Genomic DNA, 15,852 nt, shown 5'->3' on the forward strand with positions numbered 1-15,852 from the left:
GGGAACAATAACTATAATTTAAATAAGATTTGGGTTGTTGCAGTGTTTGCATAATTCCTCCTGGCGTGCAAGAGCAGTAGAGAAGCCTGTGGCTTTTCTCTCCTGCTGTGTTTCAACAAAAATGGAAAATTGTAATGAACAGCAACATTTTTCCTATCTTTCATATTCACTCTCTTCTTCCTCCCCCTTCCTTTTAGTGGAATGCAGTTTRCTTAAGGATTGCATTATAATGAAACTAGCATATAGCTTGCTAAACTCTCCATTGGGTTCTCCAAATCAGATGCTTCTTGCTGCAAGTTCTGGACATAAATTAAAATTTACTTAATACATGTTAACCCAGTAAAAGCAGATGGCATATGGTAACAGGAGATTTATGCAACTTTTTATTAAGGTTCTCCAGTTTCTATATTGGTTGCCACTCCTGTAATAGCTCAGCCAGGTACTCTTGTGTTCATCCTTTTTTTTTTCTCCTCTTTTTTTTTTTTAAATTATCATTGTATTTTGGCTTAAAGATGGTTAAATAAGTTTCAGTATTAAGTAAACTTCTGTGACCCTGCCTATTTCCTGTCCTGTCAAACCTTTCCTTGTAAGAATAACAGTGTCCTTTTATTTGGTGGTGTAGCATGATGTTTTTGGCAGGCCCAACATTTTTGACTTGCATAAATTTGTGACCTCAAGTGCAAGAAAAGTGAATGCTTGCTTCAGTGCCTCATGATTTCTGCCTAAAAAGAAAAGTGTCCACATTGCTAATCATTACAGTTTCTGAAGAAAAATTATCAGCACACTTATTCCACCTGATTGCACATGACTGCACTTCCAGAGAAAATAATCAGAAATAAAAATGAATATTTTGTACCTAGTTATGTAAGGTACAAACTGTCTGAAAATATAGGGCAGACTGTACTGCCTTACTGATTTCTAGAATTGGCACACRTGGCACTTGCCTCACTGACAGCTATTTGGCAATCCCTACCTCCATAAGAATCTGATTCTGCAAAGTGTAAGCCTGGAGCTGCTGCTGGACAGAGAATATGACTGCATTTTTTAAAATTGCAGGATAAAGTGAAGTGAATTAATGCAATTGTTTTCCTAAACCTTCCTTCCATTAACTGCGTGGTTATTCAGCTCTTTACCAAAGGGATGCTTTTTCCGTACTCTGTTAGAACACAACATGAAAACCTTTTTCCCTGCCAAGTCCAAAAACCTGATAAATTAATTTTAAAATTTGAGAGCCCTCACCAGAAAGCATCTACTAAATTTTAATATGTAAAATATGCTCAAATAAGTGAGAGCTGTGTGCACACACCTGCTTGTTTCCCTATGGATGCTGATAATTTTTTCAGTTACGTTGCATTTAAAAAAAAAAGGTTTATATAGTAGATTTTGTAACAGATAGAAATAGGAGGTTTGTGTAAATTAATATTGCTTGTAGTCTTAATGTTTAAAGCCAATGTCCTTGAACCAAAGAAAGTTTTCTTTTGATTACTATTGATTACAGCAAAGGAATTTGTTTGTTTGTGTTTTGTAAAAGGAAAGAGAAAAAGCAAACAGTCATGAAAGTAGTATCTTTGGCCAGATTCTTTTAACATGAGTATTCTGTGGTTTATGAATTCCTAGCCAGTCTGAAAGGTTGTCTCCAAATGTCCAAGGCAAAATAACTGCGTGTCCTAGTTGGATGAAAGTTTCTCCCTTTCCTTTGCAAGGAAGCTGTTTGTGCATGCTGTGTCTACAGAGCAAGGCAGCATTAGTATCCGATGCTGCTTTGCTAACGCACCTTAATCCTGACTGACCATAACCTTCCCGCTTGTGCCAGCTTGCACTCAGATCAGTGCTGGGTTACAGGTGCTCTCCCTTAGGGTACAGGGTGGTGTCAGGGAAACCYGCTGGTCAGAGTTTTATGTTTCCTGCTGTGAAAACCCAGTCTCACTTTCCTTCCCCTCCACTTCCATGCAGAAGTTACTGCTGGCAGTGAGCCAATCTGTCAGGAGCGTTACAGGCAGCCAGGCCATTAAAATTCTGCAAGAAGGTGGCTGCCTCCTCCCCATCCTATCTTATGACAGGGCATCATAGCAATGCACAGGCTGGTGGCAGTCAAAGAAAAGGAGGTGGGAGGGAGAGGGAAAAAAAAAAATCAGAAATTTCAATCCTGTTCTCAGCTTTCTTCTCAACTTGCATTAAGGCATTAGCAATGTAGGAAAACTGAAAAAGGAGGGAGTTGTGACAAAGCCAGGAAGTCATGGATCCAGCAATAGAGAATTCGTTGCCCTCCCTTGACATGAAGGGGAGGAGACAGCTGAGTCAGAATGGACTGAGGACTCCCACTTCATCATCTTGGTGAGTTTTTAGGTTTTTTTTTTTTAAAAAAAAAACATTAATCACATCAATTTCACTAATAAAAGTTCTCTAGGAAAAACTGGATAAACCCAGCCTGTAAGACTGCTACCAAGTGAGAAACTGAACTGCTGCTCCAGGGAGGCAGCAAGGTAGTGGTATTTTTGCCAAGGTATCGTTCCTTACCCAAGTGCAGCACGCTGCATCTTTTTATCAGTTTCTAGCTAAGAGGAGCTGATACTTTAAAGGGGGCTTCACATTTCCGTTACTTCTGGAAGCATGACATACATTGTGTCCCTCCCCAGCCACCTGCACAGAGCCTCCAGACTGCTGCACATAACTTCGCCAAATGCCAACTGAGTAAGACTAACAGTCAAAACAGGCAAGCTTTCACCATTGTATATTGAGCAGGCTGGGAGCCTTCCACGTAGGAGAGGTAGCCTCCATTTACATTTGTTTTGTATTTGGAAGGCTTTCTAGATGCTTAGCATTTATGGGACAGCCTCAATTCAGCAGAAAAGCCTTGCTTGGGCACTTCTGAGAAGTTCAGTGCCTACCACAGGATTGTGGATTTTTCAGTCCTATGGGTCCCTGGGCACATGGTTGCCAACTAGATATGCCTATTTATTTTTATATAATTACTTTTCTGCTGATAAAGTTGATTTAAAAAATATCATGCGCTACACTAATAACAGCAATAAAAACAAATTGCCCTTTGCTTATAACCCTCTACTCCTAAAGTCTGCCATTCAGATGTTCAGAACATGTGTTAAAGGAATGGCTATGTATACATTAAGAAAGCATGCAAATGATCAGTGATGCCAGAATTGCAATGTGAGCTAAATGAAGAATTATTATGCATTTGCCATTATTCCAAGAAATTTTGAGTAGCTGCCAAAATAGTAGCACAGCTGGATGAGGAGAGGGATAGGGTCTACTTAAGCTGGCACTAAGACTGAGGAAATTCATGCAAAGCCACAGCCTTAGTTGTCTCAATGAGTCACCTTCATGCCATTGTTGGGCTGGTACACAACAATACGCAGTGATAAAGCTGTATGTTAGCAACATCCTGTCCACCACAGGGATTATTCCTCTAGCTTCCATTATATTTGAGCTATTGGAGAACACCAAGTGCCTCTAGAGCCACAGAGCAGTGAAACCAACCTAATGCTGCAACCAGGGCTGTCTGGCTGTGGTAGGGTTGTTTATCATGGTAGTAAATTGGTTTTAACCTGAGTTAGGAACTATATATATATATGTATATGTATGGTTTTTTTTTAAATATGGTGACTGTGCAAATAGAGTAGACATGGAGAAAGCCGAGGCTTAACTCATATCTTATGATCCCTTATAGTCTCCCTAGGTAGCATCTTTTCCCTCATGCCTTTGCTCAGTGATCTCTATGTTCTTATTTGCCAAACTTGCATTTTCTGGGTGAGCCGTCAGTTAGCAAGCAATGGTAGGAACATTTGAATAGCTACTTGAGAGATTTCTGTGATGCTCACTCACTTCTATTGCATAGTAGAGAAATAGTTTCAGCTCTATTTAACTGGTAGAAAGAAAAAGTGCTTACAAACTGTGTATTAGAAACAAAATTAGACCTAAGAGCAAAACTCCTGGTTTAGTACTTTAAAGCACATGCCAATGGCCTGTGGGAAACGCCTTTCTTACAGCTTTATCATAGGTCTATTAAGTTGCCTCTTCTAGTGCCACCTTACAATAAAGAACATTACATAGTCTCACTGGGCTGTGCCCGTTCCTAGTGTCTGATGCTATTGCCGGTGAAACTTTTTTATTATATTACTACATCACACAGAGCCCTGTGCAAATGCTGAACAAAGGAAAATTACATCCAATTGCTAACAAAGACGTACTGGGTATTCAGATTTTTCTTCATCTCCCGCATAGCCAAAGCGGCAGTCAGACAAAGGCTTCTTCTGAATCCTGTCTTGTTCATTGTGTGGAGTGCAACTCACACAATCGCACAAGGATATTAATCGTAGCCCTCCATTGCTGTGCAACTTGATTTTTAAAGTGTTTAAGTACCCTGCATGCTAAATATGATTGTCAGTGGCTGATGAGGACTGCCTCATCAGAATGCTAAGGGTACTAGCATTCCTTTAAAGCTGTCTCCATAGTCAACTTCAATAGTTTATAGACACACAGATCTTCAACAAAAAAAAAAAAAGAGGTTTGTATGTTTTAATAACTGCAGAAATATTTTTATTCTCTTCAAAAAAAATTGGATTCCAGTTTGTTAATGCCCAATACTCAAGGTCAAAAAGCTCTTTCATGTATTTGGCCAGAAGCATTTCCATGCAAGATAGTAAGATGTCAGAAAGTTATGACTGATTAATAGGAGGTGCCCTGGGATTTGAATGAAAACATTTGTAAGCCTTAAATCAGTAGCTGTCAGGAGTCCTCTATCTATAAATGTGGTTGCCTTAATAGTTAGCTTTAGTAAACATCTGTTAAGTGTTTTTAATTCACCTAAAGAATATAAGTGGGAATGATTTTTTATGGGTTTCTGGGACATTAGATCACTGATTGCCAAAGAACTCTGGCACAATTAAAAGGAGTGAGACAGAACACTTCAAACACTAGCTTAGGGCAAATTCTGATTTTTTGCCAAGTAAAATGCAATCGTTCAAGGTTTGTGCACTACTTACTACTGAAAGATGACAAAGTCTGTCTAAGGAATAATTACTGAAAGACAGCTGTGGGGTGGGACACACAACCTCATATGATCTGTATACAAAAAAATGATTACTATAGACTTACATCTGAGATGCAGTATAGTCATAAGACTCAGGGTCCTTCACTCAGAGTTCCTCTTCTCCATCAAAATGAATCTGAGAATGCTTTCAGTATTTAACAGAATCAAACTGAAGTTATTCCTGAGGGCAAGAACTAGTCAACTATGTCATAGTCTCCCCAGGGAAGTCATGGAAACCCCTTTGGCTTGATGCAGGCAAAGAAGGGAAAAAGCACACTGCAGAGAACAATCCTGCATTGGCAGATAAGTTGAGCAGATGACCTAACAGGTCTTTTCCGTCTATAATTTTATTCTGTGGCTTTGATGCTGAAGGCCCTGTGGACATCCACAGTGCTGTTGCTTTCCTGGAAGCTTTAATAAAGGTCTGCTTTTGAACTCAGAATAACTAACATCACTGAGCAAACTACTCTAGTATGAAGTCCACAGGCAACAAGAATACTGATGGAAACATGGCCCATCCTGCTAGTTGGGCTTATCCAGTCCCTTAATACCAGGATTCCCTGAAACACTTGCATCAGCATATAGTAACTGCAATGGATCTCAGTGTGCTGTTTACTTCAATGCAGAAGACACGCAGCACACAACCATTTAATGCATTGTTTACCCAAGATATTATTTGGATTTATAAGCTCTCATATCTGGCCTTGGACTGAAGACTTTCTTAGTTCATTAGTGGATGAAGGAATTCATCTAGATATCCTCAGTCAGCAACAAACAGTATCGGTATTTCTTCCTTATTCTCCACCCAGTCTACTCTCTGATCAGAAGCCCTACTTCCTCTTAGCTCAGCACATCCTTACATAAAGTTTGGTACAAGCTCACAAGAGCAAACTTGTCAAATTTATTCCTTAGTCCAAAGATCAGTCTTTCTTCTTTACCCTGCTTCCACAGCAGTTACTTCTGGGGCCAACACAATTACAGTTATGCCTCAAAGTACAGCAGAAGATTTGCAGTCTCTCTTGTCACCCAAAACCTGGACAAAGGTGGCAAGGCTTGATTCTCCCTGTGAGATGCACTACAGCCTCTAAGACAGAATTACTTTGTGTAGCATTTTTGTTGGTCCACAGAGCAGAGCTCCCCAGCTAGGAGTCAGCTTTCCAGCATTTCACAAAATCTAAAGCTGTTTTGCCAATACAACACCTAAAGCAAAATGGTAGACTGTAGCCCACAGCAACCCATATCTGAAGCTAGAAGTCTAGCTTGTGGGGACACGATGGTACCAGAGGAATACTGTGACTCAGCTGGAACAACTTCTTAGAACTGAAAGAAGCTTTGCTCAATGGGAACTCAATTCACAGAAAGTCACAGCTCTGTTTCTCATGAGGTTGCCTACATCTGTTCTCTTTTATGCAAGAGAAATACTTCATTAGGACCCTACATAACCTTCTGTTGGGCAACACTGGGCATTCCTGGCTTAATCACATAAGTCAGTGGATCCCATTATTGCTCCATACCTAATCCAATAAGATTTTGGGGATTTTTGGAGGTAAGAATCTTGGCTCTGAAAAACATTTGGTATTATAACTTTGGACACAGCCATACTGTTCTTATGCAAAACGTGTTTGAAATAGTATATATTTACCCACATCAATGAGCATTAAATACATCTATTTTGCTACTGTATAAAATCAAAAGTCAGTGCAAGGAAAGGTGGAAAGGGTAAGCATTTTAAATACATGTTCTCCAATGAGAAACCATGGGAAGTGAAGCTTTGCGATGTATCACCACCCTTCTCCAACTTCTGGAATAATTTTATGGTATAACTGTAATATCTTTTGGAACTCAGGGTGGGGAGGAACCCCACAACACTGATACTTGGAAAGGTATCTTAGATTCCAAGCCTCTCCATCTGCTGTAAAATGATTGTGTTGAGCAGCTTTCTCCAGAGCTGGATCTACGCAGGCCAGCATCCCTGATATTCAGTGAATCAAACAGCATAGGTGTGTGAGACAGAGCAGAATCTGACACCTAGTAACAAGGGTTTTTTTGTTTTTGTTCCCCCCCCCCCTTGAATCTTTCTTATGACTTCAGTGGATTTTACATAGCTCTATCACAATCCAGTTTTCTTTAATTTCCTGCTAGTGGCAGAGTAAATTTGAAGTCTGACTAAATAGAAAGCATGAAAAAGCACTAGATTGTTCCTGAAGGTAATGAAGTACTGGAGGTAGCTGTGATTTTCAAAAATACCATGGGAGAAATCCTGACTTTGCCGAAATCAACAGGGATTTTACCACACAACTATTCTTAGAGTGAATGAAAGCTTTGTCTGCTTTTGAATCCTAGACCCTCAGCTGTCATCCTTTTCCTTCTTCCTTCAGTCTGGAAGGACACATGGATATTGTGCTAAAGGTCTGGTAGTTACTCTAATTCACCTCTAGACTAAATCCAGCAAGACTTGCTTCTGCCACAAGTCAGGATTAATTTCTTTTATTCATTATCCCACAACACTGAAATAATATCTTCTAGTGATCTGTACCTAGTACTGTGAAACTTCTAACCAAGGAGTATTGAAGGTATAGACAGTACATTTGGTCAGCACAGATCCACTCTTAGACTCCTCATCTCTAAACCTAATATAGCCATCAGTAAAACAAGTAATTGAACATATTATGAACTGAAAACCAGTTTAACCAGTTGGTTCCCCACTATAGAGAAAAGAAGCTCATGGTGGAGAAATGGTTCTGTTTGTTCCAATTCTTACCTTAATGCAATATTACTGCTATATTTTGTCCTCTAGAAAGCAMTAGAGACTGTAGCATCACAGCTTTTTCTTTCCACTAAGTTCCTCACATAGATGACACACCCAGCAGTGCTGGGCCAGAGCTTGGGAACCTCAGGCTGTTCCAAAACCCAGAGTTCCCACATAAGTACATAATTCACTACTATCAAATTACAGGGCTAGCCACAAATTGACTAGTGTAATACTCGCTGAGAATCAGGAGGCTGTAGTATGAGTGTTTAGTTTCCAGGGGAGAGCGATTTGTCCTTAAGTGTCGTAGATACTTTAATCATCAACACACAGATAAATACTAAATCCCCATCTGGCAGCCCTGCACAATACAAAAAGAAAAGAGAATCCACACTGGAGGGCATTGTAAGACCTTTAATTTGCTGCAATGTACCTAGACATTAAGGTCCTCTGAAATCTGTTAGTGGGATTCTGTACCACGTGTGCTGCCCTAGCTGCGAAGAACAGGTTAAGGTAAGGAGAGCTCGCCTTACTGTAGTCAAGGAATATCATTCTGAGGTTGGATGTTATTCCCCCTCACTTTGTGCTTTCAGCATGTAAGTCAAAAAATGGCAGTGATCAAGAGCAACGCCTTTTCCCCACATGCCACACTGTTAAAGGGAAGCTTTTCCTAAGAAAGAATTTCACTCCTAGAAAATCAGATAAGCCTTTTTCTAAACTGGAGAGTCTTTCTAATTGCTTGCTGAACCTAGGCTTTTACCATTCATTGTTTATTTCTCACAGATTTTTTAGCAACCAAATTGGTTCATAACCTACAAGGATAGGATTTGTTCCACCATAGCAACAGTTCAGACTTGAATAAAACAGGACCTACTTACATTTTCTTCACTGGTTCAAAATCCTGAGCATGTTGGTAGTGCTTTCTTCACCAGATGAACTCTGCAGAACATCCTCATCCTTACCTGGCAATAACAAACTCCCACCTGTTGTTTTTCTGCAAGTCTTTTTCCAGCTTTTGTTTAGAAACTTACAGAAAGGCTCAAAGGATACCATAAAAAGTCAGATAACTTAGTGACAACACTACAGTTCCTCAGAAGGTCAGGGAACAAGAACAAGCTATAACTACTGGCTGCAAATGTTTACACCAGCCAATTTATTGCTAGGTACCTTTAATTACCCATAGCCTCCCACACAGGAGAGCAACATAAATATTTGCAGCTGTTAACAGCCATTTCTTGCTTATGCAACTTCCTAAGGTTTGTGCAAAGCAAGCAAAATTTGCACCGCAAAATTTAAAAAAAACAGAACCCTAAGGTATCACATTGAATATACAAGAGAAACTACTGCAAAATAAAGGACCATCTGAATTAATTGATTGGAAATTGGCAAGGAGAGTTCACCTAAAGTCTGCCTATCCTCTGTTGGGGTTACTAATCTTCTCTGTAACTGTCTGCTTTCTGAAAGCTATTTCCAAATGTTAAACCATAAAATCTAAGCTAAGAATTTTGCAGCAGATCATCCTTCTCTGGATATTGCAATACTAGCAAGTCTTTCTTCGTGTTTGATTTGCATATTAATCAATGAAGGATTTAATCCTAGCACGGTTATATTCCCAGTTAGCTCATGTATTTACTTGATTATTTTGTCTTTAGTCATCTGAAAATGGTTACCATACTTCCTTCTAGAATGACTTTATTCAGTCCACAACTACAACTCATCTGTGTGGCATTTGTAAGAAAATGAATTAATTTTCAAAAAGGTAATTTTTAATGCCACTAGACTGCCACTCTGTGGGACAAAGGGTATTTAGTTGTTCGTGATGGGCCAATAAACATGTTCAGTTTCCCAAATCAGGCAGAGATCATAGGGCCATAAAAATTGCACATACTTCCTAAAGTATGTTTCCTTCTGCATATCCCCCTCACTCCAGTTACCTCTAGGCTTTAGGGTTACCAGCGAGATTCATTTCATACAGCTGCTCAAGATATACTGTTCAGTTATTTGGGCTCTTTAAGCTCCAAGTGCAATAAATACAGCTCACCCTTTCCCACCCATATATGTGTCTTCCATAGATATTGATTGTTTTCTATCTTAATAAGAACCTGAAGATCAAGTGGGATTTAGAAGTCAAATCAGGTCCCAGAATACACTGCAGACCCAAGGTCTCATCCTGCAAGCTTTGCAAAGGAGGAGGAACAAGTACAGCTTGTTTGGTGCTTATATTAAATCATACCATGCTGAGAGTTGCTAAAAGATACTATAGACCCCTTACTGATCAGTTTATATTTCTGTTTCTCTCTCTCCTGAAAAAAAAAGCTGACTTTATGCTGCCTTCTTCTCCTGCCCCGTAGGGACTAGGTTTTGTGGAAAAGGAGGAAGGAGATCATGCTGTTAGGCTAGGTGCTATACTTTTGGAGACCCTTTCATTTCCCAGATCAATGTTTCTAAAGCCATGAAACACTAGGAAGCAACCTGTGAAATGACTATAAAAAGCATAAAGAAACTCCATGCATTCAAAAGAGTGAAAGAGGATATGAAAATAACGTGTGAAGTTTCAGAGTTCAACCTGATATGTGTTTGGCTCTAAGTGAAAACCTCTATGGTATCTCAGCACAAGGTGGTCGACAGGCACCTTTAAAAAAAAGAGACATTTACAGGACCTTAGATTCAAAAAAAAAAAGTAAGAAACCCATTACCAAATAGCTTCTATAATGGGAGGGAGGAGTGGAAAGGAACCCCTTCTGCTGCACTGACTGAATCTGTGTCAAGTGCTGTGAGGTTGAACTTTTTCACAGTGACTTAAGCCTTGAGTTAACTTTAAGGCTCACAGTTACTTTCTCTGTATGTGTGCCTAAATGTCTCCTAGTAAAAGTTCAAAACCACCGGTCAACTTCAGCCAAACCGAACCAAGTGGCAAATGTCTAACAGCTGCTAAGTTCATATATACCTTTCCTGAAATCAGGCACTGAACAAGGCTCAGTTAGTTGCCACTTGCTGAAAGGATGCAGTATGAGCTTAACCTTTATTAGACCCCCCAAAAACTGGGAAGGAGTTGTCATCACTGCTCTGTTGATATGGGTACTGAACCTTGGATCTTACTAGACATCAGAGAATCTAAGTATAGCCATGCCAGTGTAGGATACCAGACTGCTCTTATTTCAGATTTGAACTCTAATCATAGTACCTGTTTAAAGCTAATAACACAAATAAGTGTTTAAAGAGCTCCATAGATAAGAAATCCCATAGCATAGTCTTGATATGAGCTCACCTGTGATCAGTGGGAGGATAACTACTCTAAAATATCTATCAAAGAAAAAAAATGCTTGAATCATAAAACAGATACAAATTTTAGTCATCTTAGCAAATGAAAAGGTATGGGAAAATCAGCAAAATAAGAAACCGGTGAAAAGGAGATGATAGCTCTTAAATAGCAGCAATTAACTTCCTTAGCTCCATTTTCTGGCATAAGATATAGATCTTGTTCACTTACTCAGGCAGATGAGAAAGCATTGTTACCAGGGGTCATATGTACTGGAGTGACGGGAGGAAAGTGGATGTGCAGGAAAATACTATATGGCTGTAAAAAAGTTGGACACGATATGATATAATGTATCAGGCCCAGCTAACAGAGCTGCACAAATTTATAGGTGGATAAAACAGCTTAAGTACCAGGTCATTTGAGTTCTCAAGTGACAGGTCAGAGCTGCAAAGTAGCAAGTATAACATCATTATTGAAATAAATGTTGGCAAATATTAAGAGTCTGCCCTTATATTTAATAACATTTAATTTTACAAGCCGTTCTGGATGATATTAAGTAGCTGCTCAGTCACTTACTTAAATGCACACAGAGAAGTCACTATGGAGGCTGAATTACTGGCATGGTGTTGAGGCAGTCCTGAGTGGCTGGGTGGATGGGTGAGTGGGTGGTTGTTCCTTTGGCTACATCTCGCCATCCATAGAAATTTGTGTTTGCCAGTTATGCTCTGGCTTTCTGAAGCTCAAGGGTAAAACTCCTCTGGCCTATAAAGTTCTGCTTCTGTGTATCTCAGTCAGGCACTTCAGCAGCAAGACACCTATCTTGCACCCAACCCCATCAGTATTCCCAAAGTGATATTCTCAACATTTCTGTCCGAGCAGGACCCGCACTGAGCCGTGGATGCATCAGGGCCCTTTTCTGCTCGCCGTTTCCATTTTCCCAGCCAGAGGTGTGGACAGCAGCCACCCTCCCTGAGCYGGCAGTGATGAGCATGGGTGAGCTCCCGGGGCACATTGAGAATGTGGGGTAAAACTTTGTTCCAGCTAAATCAATGGGAATTTTGCCATTGACTTTGGTGGGGCCAGACTTCATTCATAAAGCACTGACTATTACAACAGATTTACCAGCCCCTGCAGGCAGCCCATGCAAAAGTGTAATAGATCTCGCACTCTTGCKCCTAGAAATGAATCCTGGCTCACGCAGAGGTCTATGGAGCAGAGCTTCCCAGGGCCAAGGCAGCGCAAAGCCCTTTATCTGGGAAACCTTGCACTCCACCGCAAGCCTGGAGCTGACTGGGTCAGACTTGTGCCTCCGCTGTGAGAGGACAGGCTCCTTCTGGCACACGGGCCGGTTCTGGGAAAAGCCAAAAGCTGCAGAGAGGTGTGGCTGGCTGGTTCTGCATCCCAGCGTGCTGTTCCCTCGAGCAATAGCAGCAAGGGCGGACTTCCCCAGTTTGTGCTGTGGCCAAGCTGGCCCTCAGCAGCCTCGGCACAGAGACGGCACAAGCCGCTGTCTGAGCCAGCCAGCATCTGTGCTAGGAAAGGGATGGTCTGGCCCCTTAGCAGGACAGGGGAACGTGTGCTGCAGCGGCCGCGCTGACCCTGTGCTGCAGCTAGAGAGAGCGCTGCGGTTTGAGTGCCGCCTGTCATGTATACTCCCCTGGCAGGATGCTCGCTTTATTTAAAAAGGAAAAAGAGGGAGAGAGACGGAATCCTACTCCATTGTCCTTCTGCAAGTAGAAAAGGGCTGAACTAATTCAAACCAAACTCAGAAAAGAAACTCCTCCCAGGCGGAGACATTTTTTTCTGTCGAGTTTCAGCCCTGGGAGAATTTTTACAGCTGAGCAATAAACTCTTGAAACAAAGGTTAAGGGCCTCACTAGCTCCAGGCTTCTAACACAAGGAGCGGCATACAGTAATGATGTGCACTGTTTAATCCATAGGAATGTGTCAGGCTGGCGGGAAGCTGAGGATGCCAGGGATGGAAGAGGTTAATCACCACAGTTGCCCAACAAACATTTCCTAATATTGTCACTTTTTACCCACAAATTACAATTCCGCTGTTACTATAGAGGCAAGCTGTTGATACTGGATTCATTTTCTGGGTTTTATTCCTTTTTGTCATTTTTCCCATGAACTAATAAGCCACAGTGGATTTGAAAGTATGAGCAAATGTGAGCATTATACAAAGCACTTTTATGTTCTATTGACATTTTCTTCCCACCCTAATAATTTAGAGCTGTTAACATAAAAAAAATTAAAGTGCTCATACTTCCCATCACTTTCATTTCCCAAGTTTATGAAGGAAGAATCATGAGTAATTTCCCATAGTTATTGTTTGCAGCATAACACATGGTCTCAATTACTGAGGTAAGGAACATAGAGAGGGTTTTTGTGGGGATAAATTATTTATCTATCTGTGCATTTCATTTAAAATTCATTTTCCATGCTGTAGTTTATATTACACTGATCAACCATCATTTTTCTTATATCACTTTATTAACATAATCAGGGTCATTCTGAGCAGGACCCTGGGTTACAAGAGATCAGCTTTGCTTACACATTTTTTGGAGCAGTGAAGCGTATAGAGTGATCCTCCATCAAGCCTACCTGCCACTAAACGAAGCTACCCAGAAAGGGTGGATCTAGACAAATCTAGACTAACAGGACAGAAAAGAACTATTGGCATTCACTTTTGTCCTCATTTCCAAGGCAAGTAAAAGAGGCTAATGTCAGGATTTGATCCACACCTGCACAGAACATAATTTAGTGTGTTAATATGCATTTTCTTTAGGACAGGCAGGGGTCCCCCCACTTCCATTTACACTAATGGTGCCTTGAAATGTCATTTCTGCATTGTTAAAATGAATGGATCTAGGTCCTCAGCTAATCTCACTCAAGTGTGTGCTCTGTCTCTGGAGGAGACATACAAGTGCCTCATGATAAATTATTGCTTCTACACAAGTAGCAGGCGAGTATCATCGAGCACGTGTGACTGTGCTGAAACAGCATGTGCTATAAAGCAGCAGCTTTAGCATAGATTACAGCAACTCAGACATGGCAGAAGAACTATTTATTATTTCGGGACTTTGTTCTTGCGGTAGATTTGAAGAGTGTGCTACTGGCAGGCTGGATACTGACTAATTACACCACTGAAACCCACAGTAAACGGAAGGTTCATTTACTTTCCTCTCTCTAAGATTGCAAGTTCCAGCTTTTACAAAGGATGAGAGGCTGGCCCTGTTGAAGTCAAATCCAGGATTTCTTTCTCTTTCACTCAACCTTTCTCTTCAGTAATCAAGGCACAATGTTCAGCTGCTTCTTTCATGACTGACCCAGGTTAGAGACAATGCTGGATACGAGGTATTTAAAGTTTGGAGGATACATTCTCCTGCTTAAATCCTTTACCAAGTCTCCTTTTAAAAAAATTAATGTCAGGTTGGTCTGTGGGGAAAACCCAGAATGGTTCCCTAGCATAAATAATCCTAAAACAAATAACTAGTCTTGTTGACCAATGGGTTGAGCAACTCCTGCCTGACTTGGGCTCAGCCTGGGCCCAGAGATGCCACTGGGACCTGCAATTTCCTTCCTGGTTTTACCTGTGCTGCCACTGTGGAGAAGAAAATGCTCCTGCTCCCAGTATACTGTGGTATATAGGAGTACATAGAGGCACATGTATAGATGATAACATGATCTCTAGTAAATTCAGTCTCTCGAATGGCTTAATCAAATTACTGGGGAAACTGATAATGTGCAAGTTCAAACGGAACTGATTTAGTTTTGAAATACAGTTCTGTTTACTGATATGAAGCATCATGCCTCTGCTCTGAGAAAATGCTTGGCAGATGTTTTTCAGCCTTTTTTCCTCCCTTCCCTTTCATTGCTGGGCTTAGCTTTCAGTTTTAATCCAAGTTACAAGGATAACAACACTGCTTAAAAATAAAGACCAAGTCTCCTTGGGAGGCTTTTCTAAATTTCCCGCCTGTCCCTCCCCCAAGCTTTTCCTTGTCTTACAGGAACTCTCATGGATTGAGTCTCCACTCAGGATTCTCCAGCTCAGGCCTCATGTTATGCCATATTTGTACATCGGGAGTAAAAACCAGCCCCATGGTGGTGTGACAGAAGAGCTCACAGATACAGGATCTCAGAGCCTCAGATCCTTTATTATGGCTACTTCTTCCTGGTGTTGTGAGGACACTGAGATCCTGAAAAAGTATTGAGACATCTTTTACAGTAGCTGATTTGAAAATGGGAGACAAAAAATGATAGCAAAAAGCTTTCAAGTTAAGAGAATTTAATGCCTTTGGCAAGTACAATTTGAACATGGAGTGGAAGTCTGTTAAAATCTTTCTTTGAATTTCTTTCTTTGACTCTTCCTTTGAATTCAGTAAATGAGAAGTTGTCTTTGAGGACTTATTAATCCACTCTTGATACTTACTTACCAAGGTTTCATAATGATCTCATTCTGACAAGCCTTGGGGATTTTTTTTGTTTCATTTGTTAACTTCTTACCAGGTCTGCAAAAGGGCTGGATTCTCCAAAGGGGAACCAGCTTCACAGCCCAAAAACCACATCAACAGGCTGATGTAACTTTTGTCCAAAAATGTCTTTTTCCTGCTAATTATTTGCACATAAGCAATTTCTTGATATGAAAACTGAAAATATAAACTGAAAATATTTTCTAGAATATATTTCCCCCTTCTGCTCTCAGTTTCACAAATGTAACTATACCCACATAAGGACAAATTTTGCAGTGATGAGCCCTACACCAGGTTTGGCTCTTCTTAAGGACCTTGTCTT

Source organism: Apteryx rowi, unplaced genomic scaffold (genome assembly GCF_003343035.1).
Source record: "Apteryx rowi isolate R43461 unplaced genomic scaffold, aptRow1 scaffold_17, whole genome shotgun sequence".
In the NCBI taxonomy this organism is placed as follows: domain Eukaryota; kingdom Metazoa; phylum Chordata; class Aves; order Apterygiformes; family Apterygidae; genus Apteryx; species Apteryx rowi.